Source organism: Neoarius graeffei, chromosome 13 (assembly GCF_027579695.1).
Source record: "Neoarius graeffei isolate fNeoGra1 chromosome 13, fNeoGra1.pri, whole genome shotgun sequence".
In the NCBI taxonomy this organism is placed as follows: domain Eukaryota; kingdom Metazoa; phylum Chordata; class Actinopteri; order Siluriformes; family Ariidae; genus Neoarius; species Neoarius graeffei.
The window spans coordinates 72,446,055-72,469,850 of NC_083581.1; positions in this window are offsets into that span (position 1 = coordinate 72,446,055).

Consider the following 23,796-nt stretch of genomic DNA (forward strand, 5'->3'; position numbering starts at 1 on the left):
AGAGTCCCAGTAGTCTTCATCTTTGTCAGCATGGGCCCTGGCAAACTCTAGGTGGGCTTTTTTGTGCCTGGGCTTTAGGAGAGGCTTCTTTCGTGGACGGCATCCATGCATGCCATTCCTCTGCAGTTTACACCGTATCGTGTCATGGGAAATAGTCACCCCAGTTTGGCTCCTACTTCTTTAGATAACTGCAGTGAACTTGCATGCCGATTTTCTTCAACCCTTATCGGAAGACGCTCCTGTCGAGGTGTTAACTTCCGTGGATGACCCGGATGTTTCTGTGAGATTGTTGCAGTTCCAGCTTTCTTAAATTTTTGTACCACTTTTGCTACAGTATTCTGACTGATAAGTAAAGCTTTGTTGATCTTCTTGTAGCCTTCACCTTTGTGGTGGAAATAAATTATTTTCTTTGGGGAATTCTGAAGAGACAAGTTGAGCATCGCTCTCCATCCAGCATCCAGTCACTAAAAGAGGTTGTTGTTGAAGAATGGAAAAAGATTGATGTTGCAAAATGTCGCCAACTTGTTCATTCCATGCCTAGAAGACTTGGTGCTGTCATTAAAAATCATGGAGGCCATACAAAGTACTAGATGTAGTAGTTTTTGTTGTGGGGTGTACTCATTTTTGCACCACCTTAATTTGAGTAAAATTGAAAAAAATGTGTAATCTAAGTTATATTATTAACCTTACTTTCCCGTTATAAGTTAAACAGATGTTATATTAAACTTGTCAACATTTTGGAAATTGTTTGTGTTCATTGAGATATTGTTTAAAATGTTACTTTTCAAAGGGGGTGCACTCATTTACGCTGAGCACTGTACATGCTGTGGAAAACTTTCAAAAGCAGCCCCTCAAAGAGTACAGAAGTTGATCAACATATGAAAAAATCTGGCTGTAGTTCAAACTCAAGCTCCACTGAATGTTGTGGTTTACCCAATTACTTTAATTATTTTTTGTGAATTACATAACTAAAGGCAGCTCACTTGGAAATTAAAGAGACACTTTCATAGATTTTTCATTTTATTTACCATTTCTGGTTTGGGCGGCACGGTGGTGTAGTGGTTAGCCCTGTCGCCTCACAGCAAGAAGGTCCTGGGTTCGAGCCCCGGGGCCGGCGAGGGCCTTTCTGTGTGGAGTTTGCATGTTCTCCCCGTGTCCGCGTGGGTTTCCTCCGGGTGCTCCGGTTTCCCCCACAGTCCAAAGACATGCAGGTTAGGTTAACTGGTGACTCTAAATTGAGCGTAGGTGTGAGTGTGAATGGTTGTCTGTGTCTATGTGTCAGCCCTGTGATGACCTGGCGACTTGTCCAGGGTGTACCCCGCCTTTCGCCCGTAGTCAGCTGGGATAGGCTCCAGCTTGCCTGCGACCCTGTAGAAGGATAAAGCGGCTAGAGATAATGAGATGAGATGAGATGAGATTTCTGGTTTGATTAGTGAAGTAACAACATGGCTAACACAAAACAGTTGGCATTTAAAGATGTTTGGACAGAGACATACAGCGTCTTGCAAAAGTATTCATCCCCCTTGGTGTTTGTCCTGTTTTGTCGCATTACAAGCTGGAATTAAAATGGATTTTTGGAGGGTTAGCACCATTTGATTTACACAACATGGCTACCACTTTAAAGGTGCACATTGCTTTGTTTTGTTTTTATTGTGACACAAACAATAATGAAGATGAAAAAACATAAATCTAGAGTGTGCATTCACACACACACACACACACACACACACACACAGTCAATACTTTACAGAGCCACCTTTTGCTGCAATTACAGCTGCAAGTCTCTTGGGGTATGTCTCTATTAGCTTAGCCACTGGGATTTTTGCCCATTCCTCAAGGCAAAACTGCTCCAACTCCTTCAAGTTAGATGGGTTGCGTTGGTGTACAGCAATCTTCAAGTCATGCCACAGATTCTCAATTGGATTGAGGTCTGGGTTTTGATTCGGACATTCCAAGACATTTAAATGTTTCCCTTTAAACCACTCCAATGCAGCTTTAGCAGTATGTTTAGGGTCATTGTCCTGCTGGAATGTGAACCTTCATCCTAATCTCAAACCTCTGGCTGACTCAAACAGCTTTTCCTCCCGAATTGCCCTGTATTTAGTACCATCTGTCTTTCCTTCAGTCCTCATCAGCTTTCCTGACCCTGCAGGTGAAAAACATCCCCACAGCATGATGCTGCCACCACCATGCTTCATTGTAGGAATGGTGTTCTCAGGGTGTTGGGTTTGCAACACACATGGCATTTCCCCTGATGGCCAAAAAGTTACATTTTTGTCTCATTTGGCCAGAGAATCTTCTTCCATGTGTTTGGGGAGTCTGCCACATGCTGTTGGGCAAACTCCAAATGTGATTTTTTAAGCAATGACATTTTTCTGGCCACTCTTCCATAAAGCCCTGCTCTGTGGAGTGTACAGCTTAAAGTGGTCCTATGGACAGATACTCCCATCTCTGCTGTGGATCTTTGCAGCTCCTTCGGTGTTATAGTTAGTGTTTTTGTTGCATCTCTGATTAATGCCCTCCTTGCCCGGTCTGTGAGTTTTGGTGGGCGGGCCTTCTCTTGTCAGGTTTGTTGTGGTGCCATATTCTTTCCATTTTGCTATAATGGATTTAATGGTGCTCTGTGGGATATTCAAAGTTTGGGATATTTTTTATAACCCAACCCTGATCTATACTTCTCCACAACTTTGTCTCTGATCTGTTTGGAGGCTCCTTGGTTTTCATGTTGCTTGCTTAGTAGTGTTGCAGAGTCAGGGTCCTTCCAGAACAGCTTGAGTTATACAGACATCATGTGGCAGATCATGTGACACTTTGATTGCACACAGGTGGATCTTAATCAATTAATTATGTGACTTATAAAGTGGGGGCGGCATGGTGGTGTAGTGGTTAGTGCTGTCGCCTCACAGCAAGAAGGTCCAGGTTCGAGCCCCGTGGCCGCGTGGGTTTCCTCCGGGTGCTCCGGTTTCCCCCACAGCCCAAAGACATGCAGGTTAGGTTAACTGGTGACTCTAAATTGAGCGTAGGTGTGAATGTGAGTGTGAATGGGTGTCTGTGTCAGCCCTGTGATGACCTGGCGACTTGTCCAGGGTGTATCCCGCCTTTCGCCCGTAGTCAGCTGGGATAGGCTCCAGTTTGCCTGCAACCCTGTAGAACAGGATAAAGCGGCTAGAGATAATGAGATTAGATGAATGAGACTTATGAAGTGAATTGGTTGGACCAGCTCTTATTTAGGGGTTTCATATGAAAGGGGGTGAATACCTATTCACGCTCCAGATTTCTGTTTTTTCATCTTAATTATTGTTTGTGTCACAATAAAGAGACAGTTTGCACTTTTAACATGGTAGGCATGTTGTGTAAATCAAATGGTGCTAATCCTCCAAAAATCCATTTTAATTCCAGCTTGTAATGCAACGAAACAGGACAAACACCAATGGGGATGAATACTTTTGCAAGGCACTGTATGCATTTATTCTCTGCTTCAATTTGAAAACAGGCATCTTATATGTTCAGAGTCCATGGCTTTAGTCTTGATTACAGCTATGAATAACTCGTTCGTGGTTAAAGATTGACAAAACCCCAAAATAAACTCCTTTATACTGACAGATCTGATGATGTTCATCCTTTGGGAGTCGAAGATGACCATTACTTCACTTTGGTGGGTGGCAGTTGTGGGTCCGGAGGTGACCAATGGGGCCAATCTGGGCTTTGAAGGTATGCCCACATGTCAGGCCCACGTGGGTAGGTGCTGTAGAGGGGGTGGCGATAGTTCGAGCCTTCCGTGAAGCTTGTTTCTTCTGGGCCTCGGCGATGCGATGTGTTTCATCTATTGTGGGAGCATAAGCATGAGTCAACATTGTGTTCTTCTTGCCTCCAAATGGGAGTTGAAGTATCATCAGGTGATCATTGATGCCCTCCGGAGTTTGGCAAGTTTCTGGGCGAGGTGAGACTTTACAGCAAATCCAATGCCTGCCTCCCGCCATTCAGTGCTGCTACGACCACTCCAGAAGAAGGTATAACCACCATCACATTCCATGAGCTGGCCCTTGTCCACTAGATGTGTTTCGCTGAGGGCAGCTATGTTCACATTGCAGCGAGCTAGTTCCCTGACAGATAATATCCATACAAGACATATTCAAGTGTTCACTTGTTCATATTTGTCCCTGTATCCTGTGTACAGATTTCATTTTCAACGAAAAATAATGTCTATCTTACTCTCTGAGGTTCAAATATCACACTCTGAGTACCAGAGGTGGGTAGTAACGTGGTACATTTACTCCGTTACATTTACTTGAGTAACTTTTTGGATCGCTGTCGCCTCACAGCAAGAAGGTCCTGGGTTCGAGCCCCGGGGCTGGCGAGGGCCTTTCTGTGTGGAGTTTGCATGTTCTCCCCGTGCCCGCGTGGGTTTCCTCCGGGTGCTCCGGTTTCCCCCACAGTCCAAAGACATGCAGGTTAGGTTAACTGGTGACTCTAAATTGACCGTAGGTGTGAATGTGAGTGTGAATGGTTGTCTGTGTCTATGTGTCAGCCCTGTGATGACCTGGCGACTTGTCCAGGGTGTACCCCGCCTTTCGCCCGTAGTCAGCTGGGATAGGCTCCAGCTTGCCTGCGACCCTGTAGAACAGGATAAAGCGGCTAGAGATAATGAGATGAGATGAGATGAACTTTTTGGATTAATTGTACTTGTAAGAGTAGTTTTAATGCAGCATACTTTTTTACTTTTACTTGAGTATATTTGTGAAGAAGAAGCGGTACTTTTACTCCGTTACATTGGGCTATATTCTGCTCATTACTCGCTACTTTATTTTTATCGATCCGTGCGATGTGTGGTCTGTTTGTTTATGTTTTGTCGAGACTTCCAGCAGAGGCTCTGTCACATGACAGCATCTCACCGATCAAATGTAGCAGCCAGAGCCATAGTGGGAGGAGCTATGGTTTAACTCTGTTTCGCCAATCACAAACAGAGCCAAGCCGCCGCGCGCACCCGCCCGCACACAAAATTCCCGCGGCAAGACCAGTCCAGGTGGAAAAGAGCCCGGAAGCAGAAAAAAAATGGCAGAGACAGCGGCCAGCGTTTCTCATCAAGCTGAAGAGGCACACCCCTGGCCACACATACAAACCATGTTCACTCTCCAAACAACAAAAAATAATAGTTATGTTATGCGGTGTCACAATGTGTCTCCGCAAACCAGTGGACGTTTCAGCTTATAAAAACTCAACGTCGAATTTGAGGAAACACATTGCAGTAAGTAGGCTGTGTGCTTTTGGCTGTCTTCATAGGCAGACATTAGCCCTGTTGTAACGTCATAAATAACTGTAAAATACATTGTTTTGTGGAAATGTATTGAAGCACTGTGGCCTCAGACGGCAAGATAACACACACACACACACACACACACACACACACACCAGAGAACCAAGAAATAAAACTACAAAAAATCTTCCTAACAATCACTTTTTATTGATGTGAAACCAAAAAATGCTCATGAAAATAAGGTTGCTCGCCTAATGTCAGCTCCTCAATAGCGTTACAGTTGTACACGGCTCTGGACAAAAACTGGGAATGGAAGACTGGTGAAAACTTACTAAATAACAAAACGCATAACATATCGTTTGTGAAATCTCCATTTTTCAAGCTACTGTATTTGTTGTGGATTAGAGGGATTTGTGAAGACTTTAGGTGTGGTTTTTTTCTGTGAGATTTGTTTTATTATTTGTCTACAAGTGCTTGTTCACAAAAGGAAGGGCATTAGCTTGTTAGCTTGACCACTTGCTAGCAATCCCCACCACCACCCAGCCAAGCTGGGCACTGGCAGCTAGTTAGCAACCTTTCTGCTTGTTACTTCCACTTGCTAACTCCTCTGCGAGATGGAGCCAGGAAACAACTTTTTGGGAGATGAAAGGATTAACATCGTTGATCGCATCTTACAGGATTATTTCCAGTCTTTTTCATACGAGGAGATATTACGTGTGATGTTCAGCTGGGGTGGCACGGTGGTGTAGTGGTTAGTGCTGTCGCCTCACAGCAAGAAGGTCCTGGGTTCGAGCCCCGTGGCTGGCGAGGGCCTTTCTGTGCAGAGTTTGCATGTTCTCCCCGTGTCCGCGTGGGTTTCCTCCGGGTGCTCCGGTTTCCCCCACAGTCCAAAGACATGCAGGTTAGGTTAACTGGTGACTCTAAATTGAGCGTAGGTGTGAATGTGAGTGTGAATGGTTGTCTGTGTCTATGTGTCAGCCCTGTGATGACCTGGCGACTTGTCCAGGGTGTACCCCGCCTTTCGCCCGTAGTCAGCTGGGATAGGCTCTAGCTTGCCTGCGACCCTGTAGAAGGATAAAGCGGCTAGAGATAATGAGATGAGATGTTCAGCTGCTGTTAAAGCGGGAATGGAAAACTGGAGTGAACATGCACACACACACACACACACACACAGTGTTATGGTTTATGTGCAGACTGCCTTTTTCTTCTTTTTCTTTGTAACCTCTACCCATTGTTTTGTTATTATGTTACTTTGTAAAGATTTAATCAGTGATGTGCGTGAACGAGTTCAAAAGAACGCGTTCACTGAACACGCTCATTTTTTCATGAACTTTGAACTGAACGCAACACGTTTTAATAAAGAACTTGAACGTGAATTTGTTCACATTATGTGTCATGAACGGCAGACATCACTGTCAATGAACGTTGGAATTTGTTTTCCCTTGATAACTCGAGTGGCATTTGTTTTCTCTTTTAAAACGCAACGAGAGAAAGTCTCCCCCTCCTGCATTCTCGTAGCCGGTGCCGCTCAAATCATGTGTCACACCAGACAGAAATGGCTTTGACATTGTGTGCGCAATGCATTGCGGGGAACGTAGTGTCCGGCCGAGAATAGTTGAATAACATACTGGCTTCCGCACTACGTTACCCATGATGAATTGCAGCAGGGCGGGGTAGGCGTAGCAGGCAACGATGAGAGCGAGGAGGAGAATGGGCTGGAGCGAGAGAAGGAGTGTGTGAGAGACCAATGACGAGAGTGAGAGAAAGCGCTGCAATTTAAAAAAAATGGCTAGTGGAAGTGATGGCATGGAGAGCACAGACACTGATTATGAACATTTAAGACAATTTTACACACTGTCACACCAAGACCCCGATGGCAAAAACCTTACCTTTCTGTGTAAGATATGTCCACCTGCTCAGAAAAAAACAAATAAGGACTTCAACAACTTCGTTCTCGAATTTGAAACGACACATCGAGTTGAAGCACCCATCCAGCGTTAATGCATATATGCACGTCCTCGAGGGTCAAAAGGGAGGAAAGGCAAAGAAGACACCCTCCCCCTGCCAACCCCCCCAAACGCAAATTACACTGCCAGCTGCCTTCAAGAGGTCCGTGATCTCCCAGGAGCAGGTAGATAAACTGATTATTGACTACATTGTGGAAGATTTACAACCTCTAAGCAAAGTTGAGAAACCCTTGTTCATCAGACTAGTGACAGGTTTGCAACCAACCAGACACACACACACATCTCATCTCATTATCTCTAGCCGCTTTATCCTTCTACAGGGTCGCAGGCAAGCTGGAGCCTATCCCAGCTGACTACGGGCGAAAGGCGGGGTACACCCTGGACAAGTCGCCTGGTCATCACAGGGCTGACACATAGACACAGACAACCATTCACACTCACATTCACATCTACGGTCAATTTAGAGTCACCAGTTAACCTAACCTGCATGTCTTTGGACTGTGGGGGAAACCGGAGCACCCGGAGGAAACCCACGCAGACACGGGGAGAACATGCAAACTCCACACAGAAAGGCCCTCGCCGGCCCCGGGGCTCAAACCCAGGACCTTCTTGCTGTGAGGCGACAGCGCTAACCACTACACCACCGTGCCGCCCACAGACACACATATTATATAATATATATCAAATAATTAATATATATGTATATATTAAACTATATATTATTTACTTCTTTAATTAAATGCTGGTATATTTCATTGCACTAAGTATAGAACTGGTCTACCTTGTCTGTACTGTTGCATGCTTCATCACCTGGTAAGAAACCCACAATTGCAGTGTCATGAGCAAATGTCTACAGTGAACAGTTTCAGAGAACGTATAGTGATTTTCTAGCGCGTGGTCTGAAAAATGTTTTTATTTTCATATCTCACCAAAAAGTAAAATGAACTGAACTTTGAACTAGTTCAGAATTAAAATTGTGAACTTTGAACATGAACTGTTCACTTTGAGCATGTATGAACTGAACTTGAATTAGTTCAGAAAAGGTGTGAACTGGCACAACACTGGATTTAATTAATATTTAATTTATTATTGTTTTCACCTGTTCACGGCTAAAAGGTCACAGCTTCACAGTGCAAAATTGAGAGCCAGCTGCTGTTAAAGCTGAACAGTCACTTCATGGAGTGAACATGCACGCGCACACACACACACACGCAGTGTTATGGTTTATGTGCAGACTGCCTTGAGCTTCTTGTTGTTATTTTTAATACACAGCACTACACACACACAGTTTGTGTGAAATATATATGAAATCTCTGCCTGTTATGACATCCTGATCAATAAAGAAGTTACTCAGCAGTTACTCAGTACTTGAGTAGTTTTTTCACTTAGTACTTTTTACTCTTACTCAATTAATTAATTGGACGACTACTTTTTACTTTTACTTGAGTAATAGCCAGGATAGCAAGCTGACAATGAATAGATATTGATTTTCCATCTGAATCATCAGAATGGTCGACATTGAAATCTTGATGCAAAATAGATGTTGAATCACCATTGTTAAACCGATGTAACCCGACCTAAAATAAAGTTGACAGCAGTGATATTGAAACAACATTGATTCATAGTCGTCCTTATTATGATTGATGTATCATTGATATTTGGTTTACCGGGTGATAACAGTCATGTTGAAAAGTCATTGATTTTGTGTTGACCGGGAAATCACGTATGGTCGAAAAGCCATCGATATATAGTTGACCGGGAAAGATGATTGAAAAGTCATCGATCATTGTTGAATGGGACAGGGGACAGCGTGAGACAAAGACCGGCAGCGGCGCACATGTTGCACTCTGATGAGTGGGGAAATAAGGAAAGAAAGAAGGAGTCAGGACAACTGCTTCCATTCCCAAGCTGTGTTGTTATTGAACAAGGAAGTAGCAACTTCGCAATCAACTTCATATTTACAATACATTCCTTTTTTTCTCTTGTTACAGCTCAATATCACATTTACATTACATTCCTTTTTTTCACAGTCCATCAGCTTAATGTAGGCGACATGTAGGTGGTGATTAACACAATACATAGAATTCAATACAAGAAATTAACAGAATTTCAATTACAAATGAGGTCAAATGTCCATTTAAGTCCTTTTTCCTGGTCCCTCAAGTTATAACAAGTCCATTTTTCCCTTCACCATCCGATTGCTGCATAACAACTCAGTAGAACGGCACAGGCAGCACTGCATGCTATATACAGACAATTGAAAACACTTGCAGTAACAAACTCAGGCAGACATAAAGCACAGACGTGCTTGAACACTTAGCTACTGTATTACACATGAAAATAATCTTTTCAAAGATCGTTAGGTACATGGTATCAAGTGTTTTACTTTTCTGATGGTTTACAAAGGCTTTCAATGATTAGCAAAGAACCGTGCCTTTACATGCTAGCCTCGTTCCTTTCCATAGCCAACTTTTACTCATCCAAAACGAACACATTGGCAACTTTTCAAAATACCAAAAACACAATTTCACACTGTTTGAAACCTTATACAGAGTTAGTAAAAGTTTGCAACAAGTTGCGTACCTGATGAGTGGGGAAATAAGGAAAGAAAGAAGGAGTCAGGACAACTGCTTCCATTCCCAAGCTGTGTTGTTATTGAACAAGGAAGTAGCAACTTCGCGCCTAGACGAGTAGTACTTCCCAGCGTATTCCCCGGGCAGGTGGCGCCCTCTAGTGGTCATTTAGATGAACTGAGAGTGGAATAAGTCAAATAAATCAAATCACCACATACTCCCCCTCTAAAATAGATGTCGTCCCGACATCTCAGATCACAAATAATAAAAGCTATTCCATGAACTTGGGATGTATGCGTTATTTAGCATCAAAACTCATCTAACATGTATAAACAAAGTATGATTGAAGGGGCTGTATAAATCTTGGCCAAGTGGTGCGTAACCTATCGTGGGAAAAGACTTCTTTTTGCCTACAGTTATGGGCACAGCTAATCATGTGACAAGTGGGGATTCCAAGTCGATCGTAGGTGAACAGCTTAGGGGGTCGTCTCTCTCTCTGTGGTCTCTGACGCACCTCTTCATCCTCATTATCACTCTTATCCGACGCCGAAGACTCCTCATCAGGTAATTTGTCATTCGAACACGGTTCCTCTGTTATCACGTCCTCCGATTGCTCAGTTTCATTCTCGTCCTCAGAGACAGGTGCAGTATCTTCTTCTGCTTCATCTTCCGCAATGTCAGCATCCGCCGTGTGTACGTCTACCTGAGGTTGCCTGACAGGTGAATAATGAACAGTGAAGTCATCCTCATCATCTGATTCATCTGAATGCACTGCTTCAGTGTTTTGGTCGTCTTGCCTCTGTCTCCTTTGTGCTGCTTTATCTTTGATGCCCACTGGAACATCTATAGGTAAATGGTCACATGACAGCAGCAAATTACGATGCACAACCCTTGACCTTCCCTTTCCTTGCTCTGGCTGCACCTCATATATGGGGAGGTCCTCCTTTACACGCCTAACCACAATGTGGATGGTGTCTTCCCAGTGGTTCCGTAGCTTGCCTGTCCCTCCTCTTGGTGTCAGGTTCCTGACCAACACACGGTCACCAGGAGTCAATATTGTGCTTCTCAGCTTTTTGTCATAGTTCCTCTTGCTTCGCTCCCCCGACTTCCTCACACCCTCTCTTGCAATCTCATATGCCTCTTTCATCTGTTCCTTCCATCTTTGCATGTATTCCTGATGACTAGCCGTGCCCTTGTTTTCACTTAGGTCGAAAAGGGTATCGACAGGCAGCCGTGGGCTACGCCCATAGAGAAGGTAAAAAGGGGAAAAACCTGTCACCTCACACCTGGTGCAGTTGTAGGCAAATGTTAGCTTATTCAAAGAATCCTTCCAGTTTCTCTTCTCAGTCTCTGTTAGTGTCTTTAACATCTGCAATAGCGTTTTGTTAAATATTTCGACCTGACCATTCCCCTGTGGATGGTAGGGACTCGTGCGAGAGCTCATGACACCACAGTTTTTCTTGAGCTGAGCTATAAGTCGGTTATCAAATTCACCACCCTGATCATGATGTATTCTCTCAGGAAACCCGAACTTTAGAGCGTAGTCATTGAACAAGCAGTCTGCTACTGTTTTAGCCGACTTTGACTTAGTGGCATATACTTGAACAAAGCGGGTGAAATGGTCAATAACCACTAAAATGTATTCATACCCCCCTTTACATTTATCCAAATGCAGAAAATCAATAGAGACAAGCTCAAAGGGGTGGGTGGTGACAATGTTTGTAAGAGGAGCCCGTGTCTCTCTGCTCGGCTTCTTTTGCTTCAAGCAGGCACAAACTCTGGTGACATAGTGCTCAACTTCATCTCGCATTTGTGGCCAGAAGAAGCGGTCCCTGATCAGTGATAACGTACGATCCACACCTTGATGGCCCATTTTGTTATGCAACTCCTCCATAACCCCAGCCTTATACTTGTCAGGTAAGACCAGTTGAGTCTTAGTGGCTGTGTTTCTCCTCAGAACCCCATTTTTATCAATCTGCAGCTTCTCCCATTCACGGAGGAGAGATTTACTCTTTGTACTATAGGATGTGGTAGAGTGCATGGACGGCTTTATACTTGTTATTATTTTAAATCTCATCACTGGCCCGATGTGTGGATCGTCTAGCTGACTCTGTCTGATTTCTGCAAGGGGGATGGGGTCATAGGGGACACTGTCGGGTGGCTGCTGTAAAGCGGCAACTGTTGTGCACAGCGGGGCCTGTTCTTGCACTTCCACAGCCTGTATTAGAGCGGCCACACAGTCAAAGGACAGTTCTTCAGAGCATCGTTCCATTATTTCCTCAATGTCAGTCGGCATCCTAGAGAGACTGTCTGCATCAACATTCTCTTTACCTGGTCTGTATCTGATAGTAAAGTTATAGTCAGCCAGTTCAGCCACCCACCTACAACCAGTTGCATTGAGTTTGGCGCTAGACATTACATATGTGAGGGGGTTATTGTCACTGTATACAACGAATGAAGGGGCGTAGTACAAATAATCACGAAATTTTTCAGTGACTGACCACTTTAAAACGAGGAACTCCAATTTTCCTGAATGAAGATGGTAATTTCTTTCAGCGGCAGTCAGTGTGCGAGACCCGTAAGCTATGACGCGGAGTTTGCCCCCCTGCTCCTGGTACAGTACTGCGCCCAGCCCTTGCCCCGATGCATCAGTGTGTAGGATAAAGGGTTTTGAAAAATCTGGGAATCCGAGTATGGGGGGCTTGGCCAGACAATTGATCAGCTGCTCCAGGACCTTCTGATGCTTGTCTTCCCATAAAATGGGTTGGTTTGAAGGGGCTCCTGTATGTTTTTTGTTCTTTCGTGTCAGGTGTTTTTGTTTTTTTTCGTCTTGTGGACCAGCACCCTTCAACAAGTTGTAAAGTGGCCCAGCTATCCTTGAAAAGTTCTTTATATACTGGCGGTAATAACTGAGAAGTCCCAGAATGGCCCGCAACTGTCCAACAGTAGCTGGTCTCTTATCTTTCAGAGCTGTTACAGCGGCTGTGTCAGCTGGGTCTATTCTGCTCCCTTCAGCGGACACAATTCTCCCCAGGTAGCGGACCTCGGCCTTAAAGACTTCACATTTGCTTGGCTTGAGCTTGATGCCAAAGGATCTCAACTGCTGCAGCACCTTTCGGACATGGTCCAAGTGATCTTCGAATGATTTGCTAAATACTAATGTGTCATCTAAATAAGGGACACAGATCTTATCGCGTAAGCCCACTAGACACTCCTCCATACACCTCTGAAACGCTGCAGGTGCATTCATTAACCCGAATGGAATTCTTACCCATTCATATAAGCCCCATGGTGTCACAAATGCAGTCAAGGGTCTACTCTCTTTTGACATGAAGCCTTGGTGATAGGCCTTACCCTGGTCCAGTAATGAAAACCATGAATTCCCACCTAGACTGTCAAGAATATCTTGGACCCTCGGAATGGGCTGGCGATCTGGATGGGTCTTCTTGTTTAGCTCTCTATAGTCTACGCAGAGACGTAGGCTGCCATCCTTTTTTCGTACACAAACAACGGGTGAGGAATAGGAGGATGTTGATTTCTCGATCCACCCCTGAGCAATCAGGTCATGCAGGTAGTCTTTCAATTCCTTATACAGGGGCTTAGGTACTGAGAGGTAAGAACGTGCAACAGGGACTGTATCTTTCAGAGAAATTGCCATTTTTAGACTGTCAATACACCCTATGTCGTCATCTGAACGGGAGAATGAAGCACATTCTTCTCTTAACATATTATGAACACGCTCTCTCTCAATTTCCCCTAAGTGGCTCAAATCTACAGCGGGGTCCCATTCGCCATTCATATCTCCCTCACCCCTGGACTGATCATGACTCGGTGGTGAATGGATTTGGCAGCATTGTGGATTTAACAGAGAAACTGGGTACACAGACTGCACCTCTTGCACAGTGCCAATGGTGGTTTTGCCAAGCAAGACTATGTCATGAGTTGAGGGGTTCTGTATGCTTACCGTGATGTAGGGAGGGGCACCCGCTTTCAACTGCACCACTGTTTCATTCAATTCTAGCCCTTCTGGCCACTGGGGATCAATATCTGGTTCAAATACTAAAGTAGTGTCTTCTTCCAGGGCGCTTGCTGATACCCTGCATGTGACATGAGTGGACGTCAGCCTAGGGATGACAGTTTTTTCTCGGGTAGTCCTAACAGTGTACTCTTGGTGTTTTTCCATTCTTACCAGGTTGATCAAGGCCTCAATTTGTGATGTTTCAAGCCCAGGGAGAGCAGATCTCACTTCCCCTCGCAGGGAGTCTCTGCTAGTGGAAGCAAACATTTCATTTTCACTGTTCTTTACAATGTGTTCGATTGCATTATAGCCAATAATGGGGTGGGTGAGGCTACCCCCTTTCATCACCAGGACAGGGAGGGTAAGAGTACATGGCCCATTAGTTTTTCCCGACAGTCCAAACAAGATTTCAACCCAACCAAGAAAGGGTATATGATCCCCATTTGCGGCTACTATTGTAAGGGTGTCAGGGGAATCAATGAGGTCAGTGACGGGTCTGAGCTTGACGTCTGGGAGAATTTCATTTTTCCAACTCTCATTAATGAGACAAACTTGGGAGCCGGTGTCCCATAATGCTTTAGTTTTTATGCCATTGAAGTAGCAGTCAACAAGACATTGTTTTCCCACTAAGGCGGCGACACTCTGACATTTCTTTTCTTTCTCCACTCTCTTCCCCTGCTTAAGTTTTGTCTGCACACAATTTTTCTTATGGGCATCCCAGTGGCTTATCTGACAGGTTTTAGAGCAATAGAAAGCATTCTGGCATGTGGCACATCTTTTTAACTTGCCCACCTCCCCACTTACACCACATTTCATACATGTCTGATGGGACACTAGTGCACTGCAGGTTACACCCGGTCCCGTGGGGGCAACCCTCTCTCGTTTAATTGAGGAGCTCTTGGGGTCATTTCCCCTGCCCTACAGCCTGCAAGGTAGTGCTCACTACTTCCACATGCAAAACAATGTGTGCAAATGTCATCAGTACCACTACGTTGGCAACCAAAGCACCTCCTTGTGCGGCCCCTAGCTGAGGGGAGAGGGTACCGTTGGGGTGCATAGCCTTGCTGAAATTGCGTTGTTCCACCTCGTCCTCTGCCACCCTCACGCCAGAAGCCTGTGGGCATGTGGTCGAATGGACGTGTATCAAAGCCAGGTGCGGACAGATTTTGTGCTGAGGCCAATTGTGGGTGCTGAATGGAGTCCCGAATCTGACACACTTCAGTACTTAAGTTCTTCAGAACAGCGATATCTGCTTTGATCTCTTTTAGCTCATCCAGAAGATTAGGCTTATTTTTAATTTCTGGTGTCTCTTTTTTCTTCTCTGGTATAGCTTGAGCCTCAGTACTCTGGGCTAAGTGAACGCCTGCGGATCGTTGTGGTGGTGTCTCTTTTCTTTTGTTCTGTCTTTCTGTTTCCGTCATACAGGCAATGTTTAATTTCTCCAGTAGGACTTCATCCTTCACATCTGCTTGTTGCAGGTAAGGCTTCATATCATTTCTTATGTTGTCGTTTTGCAGCCCTGTCAATACGGAGTGCAGAAACATGTTCTGCACAAGAATGGGATCATACCTCAGACCAGACTCTGCCTCTTGAGAGGCGAAAAGAATCTTCTGTCTGAGATCCAGCACACGGAACACAAAGCTTTGTGGCGTCTCTTTGCCATTTTGGGCCTCAGTTGTCAGCTGCTTGTAGAGTTCTGTTGCGCCTTTCTCTTGATAGTGAGAACGGAGTATTCTCCTTAGCACTGGAAGAGTTAGACCGGCTTTGCCCTCCAAGTAGCTACGCAATTGCATGCCTGGTGTTATGGCCTTTACAACAGCATGGACAATTTCGTATTCAGGGACTTTCTTGTTTAACCCGGTTTCAATCTGGTGAGCAAGACTGGAAAATGTAAGCCTATCTTTCTGTCCTGGCTCTCCAATTTGTCCCGCAATCCTGAATTCCCTATGCCAGGGGCTCAGAACAGGGGACTGTGAATAGGTTTGAGTAGGGGCCTCAGGCATGTTCTGATTATTGGCTAATACTTGACCTCCACCACCTTGTTGCTGAGATTGTAATGATATCTGCAAAGCCATCTGCAGGGCCTCAATCTGTTTTTGGAGTTTTTGCTGTTCGGATAACTGCTCAACTGATTGTGGCTGGGCTGGGGTAGGGGCTTGTGTGTCTGAAGCTGGAGTGGCTTGATCACTAGAGGGCAGTTTGAGTGAAGCAATTTTGTCTTTTAGACTAAGAAACAGTGACATACCGTGATCTTCAAGATCCACTATCTCATCTTTACCCATGTATTGTATAATGTGAGTAATCAAAAAAGAACGACCTTTATCAGACAAATCATCTTGAGCTATTTCCAGAAATTCACATACATATAGCAGTTGTTCACGACTGAGAGTGTAAAGCAACCCAGTTACTTCAAGTTTTAAGTCCTCCAACACATCCATGTTTCTTAATGAGGGATGACCAGTGATGCAGTGAAGCAGGACGTATACGTAGCAAGATGGAACCCGTGGCTCTCCTGGTTCGTGCGATCACCTCAGATTACTCACTGTCCACTTGCCCGACTCTCGTGCTGCTGTGCTCCGCTGGCCTTCCAGGTGTAGTGGTGAGTCTGAATGTAGGATGGGTACTGCCTCTGGGAGTAGAACCTTTCACACATTCATCTCGCTGGGGCCTCCAAAATGTTGCACTCTGATGAGTGGGGAAATAAGGAAAGAAAGAAGGAGTCAGGACAACTGCTTCCATTCCCAAGCTGTGTTGTTATTGAACAAGGAAGTAGCAACTTCGCAATCAACTTCATATTTACAATACATTCCTTTTTTTCTCTTGTTACAGCTCAATATCACATTTACATTACATTCCTTTTTTTCACAGTCCATCAGCTTAATGTAGGCGACATGTAGGTGGTGATTAACACAATACATAGAATTCAATACAAGAAATTAACAGAATTTCAATTACAAATGAGGTCAAATGTCCATTTAAGTCCTTTTTCCTGGTCCCTCAAGTTATAACAAGTCCATTTTTCCCTTCACCATCCGATTGCTGCATAACAACTCAGTAGAACGGCACAGGCAGCACTGCATGCTATATACAGACAATTGAAAACACTTGCAGTAACAAACTCAGGCAGACATAAAGCACAGACGTGCTTGAACACTTAGCTACTGTATTACACATGAAAATAATCTTTTCAAAGATCGTTAGGTACATGGTATCAAGTGTTTTACTTTTCTGATGGTTTACAAAGGCTTTCAATGATTAGCAAAGAACCGTGCCTTTACATGCTAGCCTCGTTCCTTTCCATAGCCAACTTTTACTCATCCAAAACGAACACATTGGCAACTTTTCAAAATACCAAAAACACAATTTCACACTGTTTGAAACCTTATACAGAGTTAGTAAAAGTTTGCAACAAGTTGCGTACCTGATGAGTGGGGAAATAAGGAAAGAAAGAAGGAGTCAGGACAACTGCTTCCATTCCCAAGCTGTGTTGTTATTGAACAAGGAAGTAGCAACTTCGCGCCTAGACGAGTAGTACTTCCCAGCGTATTCCCCGGGCAGGTGGCGCCCTCTAGTGGTCATTTAGATGAACTGAGAGTGGAATAAGTCAAATAAATCAAATCACCACACACAGGCACCCATTCTCGGATCCGGGATCAATTACAGGTAAGCAGCACTTTCAGCATTTAATCCTTACGCATAGTTCAATGTATGGGCCCTTTTCACGTCATTTTGGACATGTACTACCAGTAGTTTACCACAGCCAACATTGAGGAACGACAGCAAAAAAAGTTTTTACTTTCAGCAAGACTTCCATCATGCCACTATATTGTTGTGTACCTGGATGTAGTAACCATCAACAAGCAAGGCAAGGGTTATCGTTTTATCGGATCCCGGCAGATGCTGACCGACAGAGAAGATGGATAGCGGCATACCAATGCTTGTGTAGTGACCACTTTGTTGGAGGTAAGACGAATAAAATTAGCCAGAAAAGGCATTACATTGCTGTTAACATTCCATTCTAGTTTACTGTAATTATGATCTGGCAGCTATTTACACCGGATCCAGTGTAAATAGCTGCCGGAGCCAACGTCCGAGCTAGCGAGCTAGCACTGGCTCCGGCTGGGCGCGAGCTAGCGCTGGCTCCGGAACCTCGGACGTTGGCTCCGGCAGCTATTTACACTGGATCCGGTGTAAATAGCTGCCAGATCATAATTACAGTAAACTAGAACGTCTGAGCTAGCTCGCTAGCGCTGGCTCGCGGCCGGCTAGCTCGCAGCGGCTCGGAGCCAGCGCTGGCTCCGAGCCGCCACGAGCTAGCCGGCCGCGAGCCAGCGCTAGCGAGCTAGCTCGGATGTTCTAGTTTACTGTAATTATGATCCTCGAGTTTTACTTGCCTACTTTTTGTTAGCTTTTCCCCCTCCCTGAGCGTGTTTGACCTTTATGAGGATAGATGACATTTAAATAATAGTATTCCACAAAATATATAACCTATTTTTTTTTTTGGTAGCAGCCTATTATTAGCAGCAGTAGTACAATGTGTAACTGAAAACTATGTTTTGTGTGTGTTTCAGATGCCCTCACTCAACAGCCTGGCATGAATGATCTGGTCTTCACCCAGGCTGTGCAGAAATGGCTACGATATGCGCCAGACAGAACTGGAGGTGTCGCTCGCGCTGAAAGACATGAAAATTAAATGAACTTAAAATAAAAATCTTGTTTTCTTAAAAAAAAAGGCATGTGTTTACTAGCCTTTACTATTTTACTATTTTATTACTATTTTAGGCAATTAAAATGGAGATCCTGGCTGTAGATAAAGCAGGATATATGAGCCAGATATTTCTGGTAGGCTATCAGTTGAAATAACATTGAAAGCGCATTGATTTTTAGTTATGTCGAAATTTCAATGTTGTTTCAATATCGACGCGAATTGAAATACAATTGAAGTTACGTGTGTCCATAGTTAATAAATCAACATTGTTTCAATGTTAGCGGAGGGTGCAAACTGATGTTAAATCAACATCGAAATCTGACGTTGATTCAATGGTTTAACGTCGACAATGCAATGTTGATTCTACATCGTTTCAATGTCAGCTTGCTATATGGGATATATTTATATATATTTATGATATAAATATATATATATATATATATATATATATATATATATATATATATATATATATATATATATATTTAGAATATATTCTAAAGTAACAATACTCTCACTTGAGTACAATTTTCGGCTACTCTACCCACCTCTGCTGAGTACAAATCATGACGTCACTTACATGCTCCATGACTTACGGAAGCTAAGAACTAGTGGATACATTGCTTCTAAATTGTTCTAAACAACCCTTCAAATGCGAATGTCAAGCATTTGCGTGTAAAAACAAGCTTGATCATTGATCATTTTTATGTGAAATGCTTTTATTTATTTTTATTTACAGACAAAAGTGGTCTTTTTAGATGGCAAGAATCGCATTGCTATGGCTACAGGATTGTTTATGAGTATCTGTATCAGCACTGTATATGTGTTATCTAGCCGAGTGAGATTTAAACCTCATAAAAGTGAAATCTGTTGATTTGCGTATTTTGTTGCCAGTAAAAATCACATGGCTACAGAAAATTTTTGATTAGATTTTTAGAATTAGAAGCCTTTATTTGTTATATATGCATTACAGCACAGTAGAGTTCTTTCTCTGTATTTAACCTGTGTGAAGCAGTGAAAACGTGTGCATGCACATAGAGAGAGAGAGATAGAGAGAGAGAGCAGTGGTGGCAGACGATTTTTTTCTTAGAATTAAAAGCCTTTATTTGATGGATCTGTGTAACGAAGGTAAATGGCGTACTAGTGTGCCATTAAAAGTAGACGGCCTTTCGATGTCATAAAATCAGTGAAATTTAGTTCCCTCTGAAATTTGGCCATTGTGATATATGTTTATTTCTGCAATATCTAAAAAAACCAGGCCATTCTGTGGCTGGGAAGTTATTTAATTTGAGGGGATTAAAGCAAATAATATGCATGAAATCGCTCGCTTTGTGCAGTCAAGCAGACAGAGAAAGTCCGTGTGCGCATGCGCAGGTTTACCTTCTTCTTTTGGGTTTTACAGCAGCTGGCATCCACAGTGTTGCATTACTGCCATCTACAGGTTTCCCTTTGAGCGTGCACTGACAGTTCCATCATTCTGTCGCTAAACGATCACACGATCTGATCATACCGAGGTGCTCGCTGACCGCCGATATTTATTAGTTTGGTCCTGCATTTCCTTTCCTTTGATTATAACATAAAGTCTTTTCTTCTCGCTTTCCGTTACTGTAGTCGGTCTTTCACGTTTCATTCGCACGCTCACGTCCTCCATTTTTCTCTCCTGTTTCAAATTTGTATCCCACAATGCCTTGCGCGAACGGGGAAAGCCCACCACGTCATATATGACATAGTATCTTGAATTGGGTCATGGTGAAGCAGGAAAAAATAGCAGAGAATTTAGGGCCACATGTTCTATTTTTTTAAAAAAACTAATAAAATTGGAACTCTGTGATTCGGATTCAGTAGCTTTCAGTCCACTAAACAAAAATAACTGGGTGTTGGGGAAAATTATTTTTATGACCTACACTTGAAAAATCTGAAAGGCAGTCTACCGTACCTTTAACATTACAGGCAAACATCCACTTTCAGTCCAAATGGTTACAGTATGTCCAGGTAAGCCTATTTTTAGCAATATCATAGCTTTTCAAATGGATAAATTGTTGTTATAAAGTTTTATTTTTAATTTAAACGTGGGGGGGCGGCATGATGGTGTGGTGGTTAGTGCTGTCGCCTCACAGCAAGAAGGTCTGGGTTCGAGCCCCGTGGCCGGTGAGGGCCTTTCTGTGCGGAGTTTGCATGTTCTCCCCGTGTCCGCGTGGGTTTCCTCCGGATGCTCCGGTTTCCCCCACAGTCCAAAGACATGCAGGTTAGGTTAACTGGTGACTCTAAATTGACCGTAGGTGTGAATATGAGTGTAAATGGTTGTCTGTGTCTATGTGTCAGCCCTGTGATGACCTGGCGACTTGTCCAGGGTGTACCCCGCCTTTCGCCCGTAGTCAGCTGGGATAGGCTCCAGCTTGCCTGTGACCCTGTAGAACAGGATAAAGCGGCTACAGATAATGAGATGAGATGAGACGTGTAGAGGGCACATCAGGGCACTTGATCTGCAAACAGTGTTAACTTTTTGATTTTGTTTGACTTTAAGGATTAAGGTAACTGTTTTTAAAAGGATAGTTCGGGATTTTTGACATGAATCTGTATGGCATCCCCATCAATAGTGTCATGCAAACACACTGACTTACCCCTGACAGCATCCTGTGAGTCCAGTTCTTGTCCAGTTTTGGTCCAGACGAAAGTAGTCCGGCAAGTTTGTTGGGGTCACAAAAGTAAAACGTTTTTCGTCTCAAAACAGTACATGTTCAAAAGAGTGATATATTTGCATCACAAAACCGTTGCCAAATAAAAAGTCAGACCTCGAAATCGCTTGGCACTATTTTCTCTCCCTTCTTATCACTGCGCGCTGCCGCCAGGTGACAGCCACGGCTGTTTCATTCATTGTTTTAGTGATGGGAATTTCGGCTCTTTTTCGGGAGTCGGCTCTTTTGGCTCTTCTTACTATAAGGAGCCGGCTCTTTCGGCTCCCAAACGGCTCCTGAGATTTTATTTTTGATTTAATTGCTGCAATTAACTAGTTAATTAATTACATTATTATTTATATTTTATCAATAGGATGTTTTCCATTTTATTTTTTAGTTTTTGTAGCCATTGTAAAGCTTTGTAAAGTATAGCAGTGTAACAATGTTCTAGCTATAGAAATAAAACTTACTTACCAATTAATAAATTATTTTCTCACAAACATAATGCAAAACTGTGTTATATTACCAATATAAAATACACAGAAGACATCAACTGTTTATCCTTTATGGCTTTATTTCACACTCGACCTTGAACAAAATGCCACAAAATAAATTATGAAGTATAAATCAGGCCTAAGAAACTATGAAGCAAAGTTGGAAATTATTTTAACAAACACAGAACAATGTGCAACAAAATATGTGGTACCTTGAGCGCATGTAAAAAGAGAAAAAAGTGCCGCACTCTGCTCCACCAGTAATGAGAAGCCGCTGGAACAGCAAATATGCTCCTGTTATAATGACTGCTGTCTCGTATACCGCAGATTAATCTGGCCATGCCAAGGCGGTTGCTGACCGAACCTGTCAATTTATGAGCGACAATTTATATTATGAGCTTTAGGAATTCACGGCAACAAAACAATGATCATGGTTGTCAAATAGACAATCATCCTTCAGCTGAGCTGAACTCTGTCTCTCTCTCTCTCTCTCTCTCTCTGAGGCACCTAAGGACAAAAAACTAATTCGGCTCCCCAACTCGGCTCCCACCGAAGAGCCGGCTCCCGTCGTTCACTTCAAAGAGCCGGCTCTTTGAACCGGATCGTTCGCGACCGACACATCACTACATTGTTTACTGCTAGCAAAGTTAGCGACAACATGTCTGACTACGACGGTGAAATGTGTGCGGAGATTCAGCCACATCTTTGTTGCTACAGCCTGGATAGTCACAAGTGCGCACCATTTTCACAAATATATTATTGTATAGGTTATAGAAGGTGATAAATTTGTCCCTCTTCTTGCTCTCAAATTAGCTTGTTAGTGCCGCTGATCTGAACTCCTAATCACTGCCAAACAATGGGAAACGTGTTGATTCCTGCGCAGATGTCAACATGACAGCGCGCAGTGATACCGAGGGAGAGAAAATAGTGCCAAGCGATTTCGAGGTCTGACTTTTTATTTGGCAACGGTTTTGTGATGCAAATATATCACTCTTTTGAACACATACTGTTTTGAGACGAAAAACGTTTTACTTTCGTGACCCCAACAAACTTGCCGGACTACTTTCGTCTGGACCAAAACTGGACAAGAACTGGACTCACAGGATGCTGTCAGGGGTAAGTCAGTGTGTTTGCACGACACTATTGATGGGGATGCCATACAGATTCATGTCAAAAATCCCGAACTATCCCTTTAAGGTAACTTTTATGTAACCCACATCAGGTTACAGAGCTTGCTTTTGTGAGGTACTGCAATCTGCTGCCCCACCAGCAGGTGGCGCATGGCCTGTAAAAAAAATCTTCAGCCCGTATTCACTCTCTTTGGATCGAGACATTGCCCGAGAGCACACAGTCATCCTACTGAGAACTACTGGTATGGAAATATCCTCTGAGGGATAGAAAATCATAAAATTTCGTACCAAATATTGAAATATTGTGTGTCCATTAGGTTGAAAGCTGTGAGAGAGAGAGTTGAGTCGCATGAATCTGCGAGCTCCTCAAGATACCGCCGGTAAGGATGCTAATGCTAATGCTATGCTAACTGTCTAGCTCCATTTTGTCATGGAACACCGTTCTTTTAAAACCAATCGGAGTTGTGACCCTGATACTTGCTGTTTGATACCATGTAGAGACAGATTCAGGTTGTTTTATGTTGTTGAAGAAGCTTATAAAAGATTGCTCATCGCGCTAGCAGCGTGCTAATCGCGTTGGCGGCATGCTAATCGCTAAGCATTTTAATGTGAACTTGTTTTAGCTCTGCTGCTAGCCCAGCTAAGCTAGTTACCACTGTAGCAGATCATCGATAGTTTCACACCATTGAAGGTGCCTATACCTAGTTGTTTGAGTTTACAGTTATTTCATTGAAGGAGCACTTGCCCTTTTATTGATCAGATATCATTGATTTAATGTCATTTAATGGTTAAAATGTGTTTGATATGAATACAAAAGAGCTATGCAGTTCAGCTTAAGTCTAAAAAAGGTGGATATATTAAAGGATATATGGTTGATTTAAGAATATGTTTAAAGGACACGTTTGATTAAAAATGTTGTATATAAAGTGCAGTTAAAAAGCATAAATAGATTTAAAGGGGTAAAAAACATAAATATC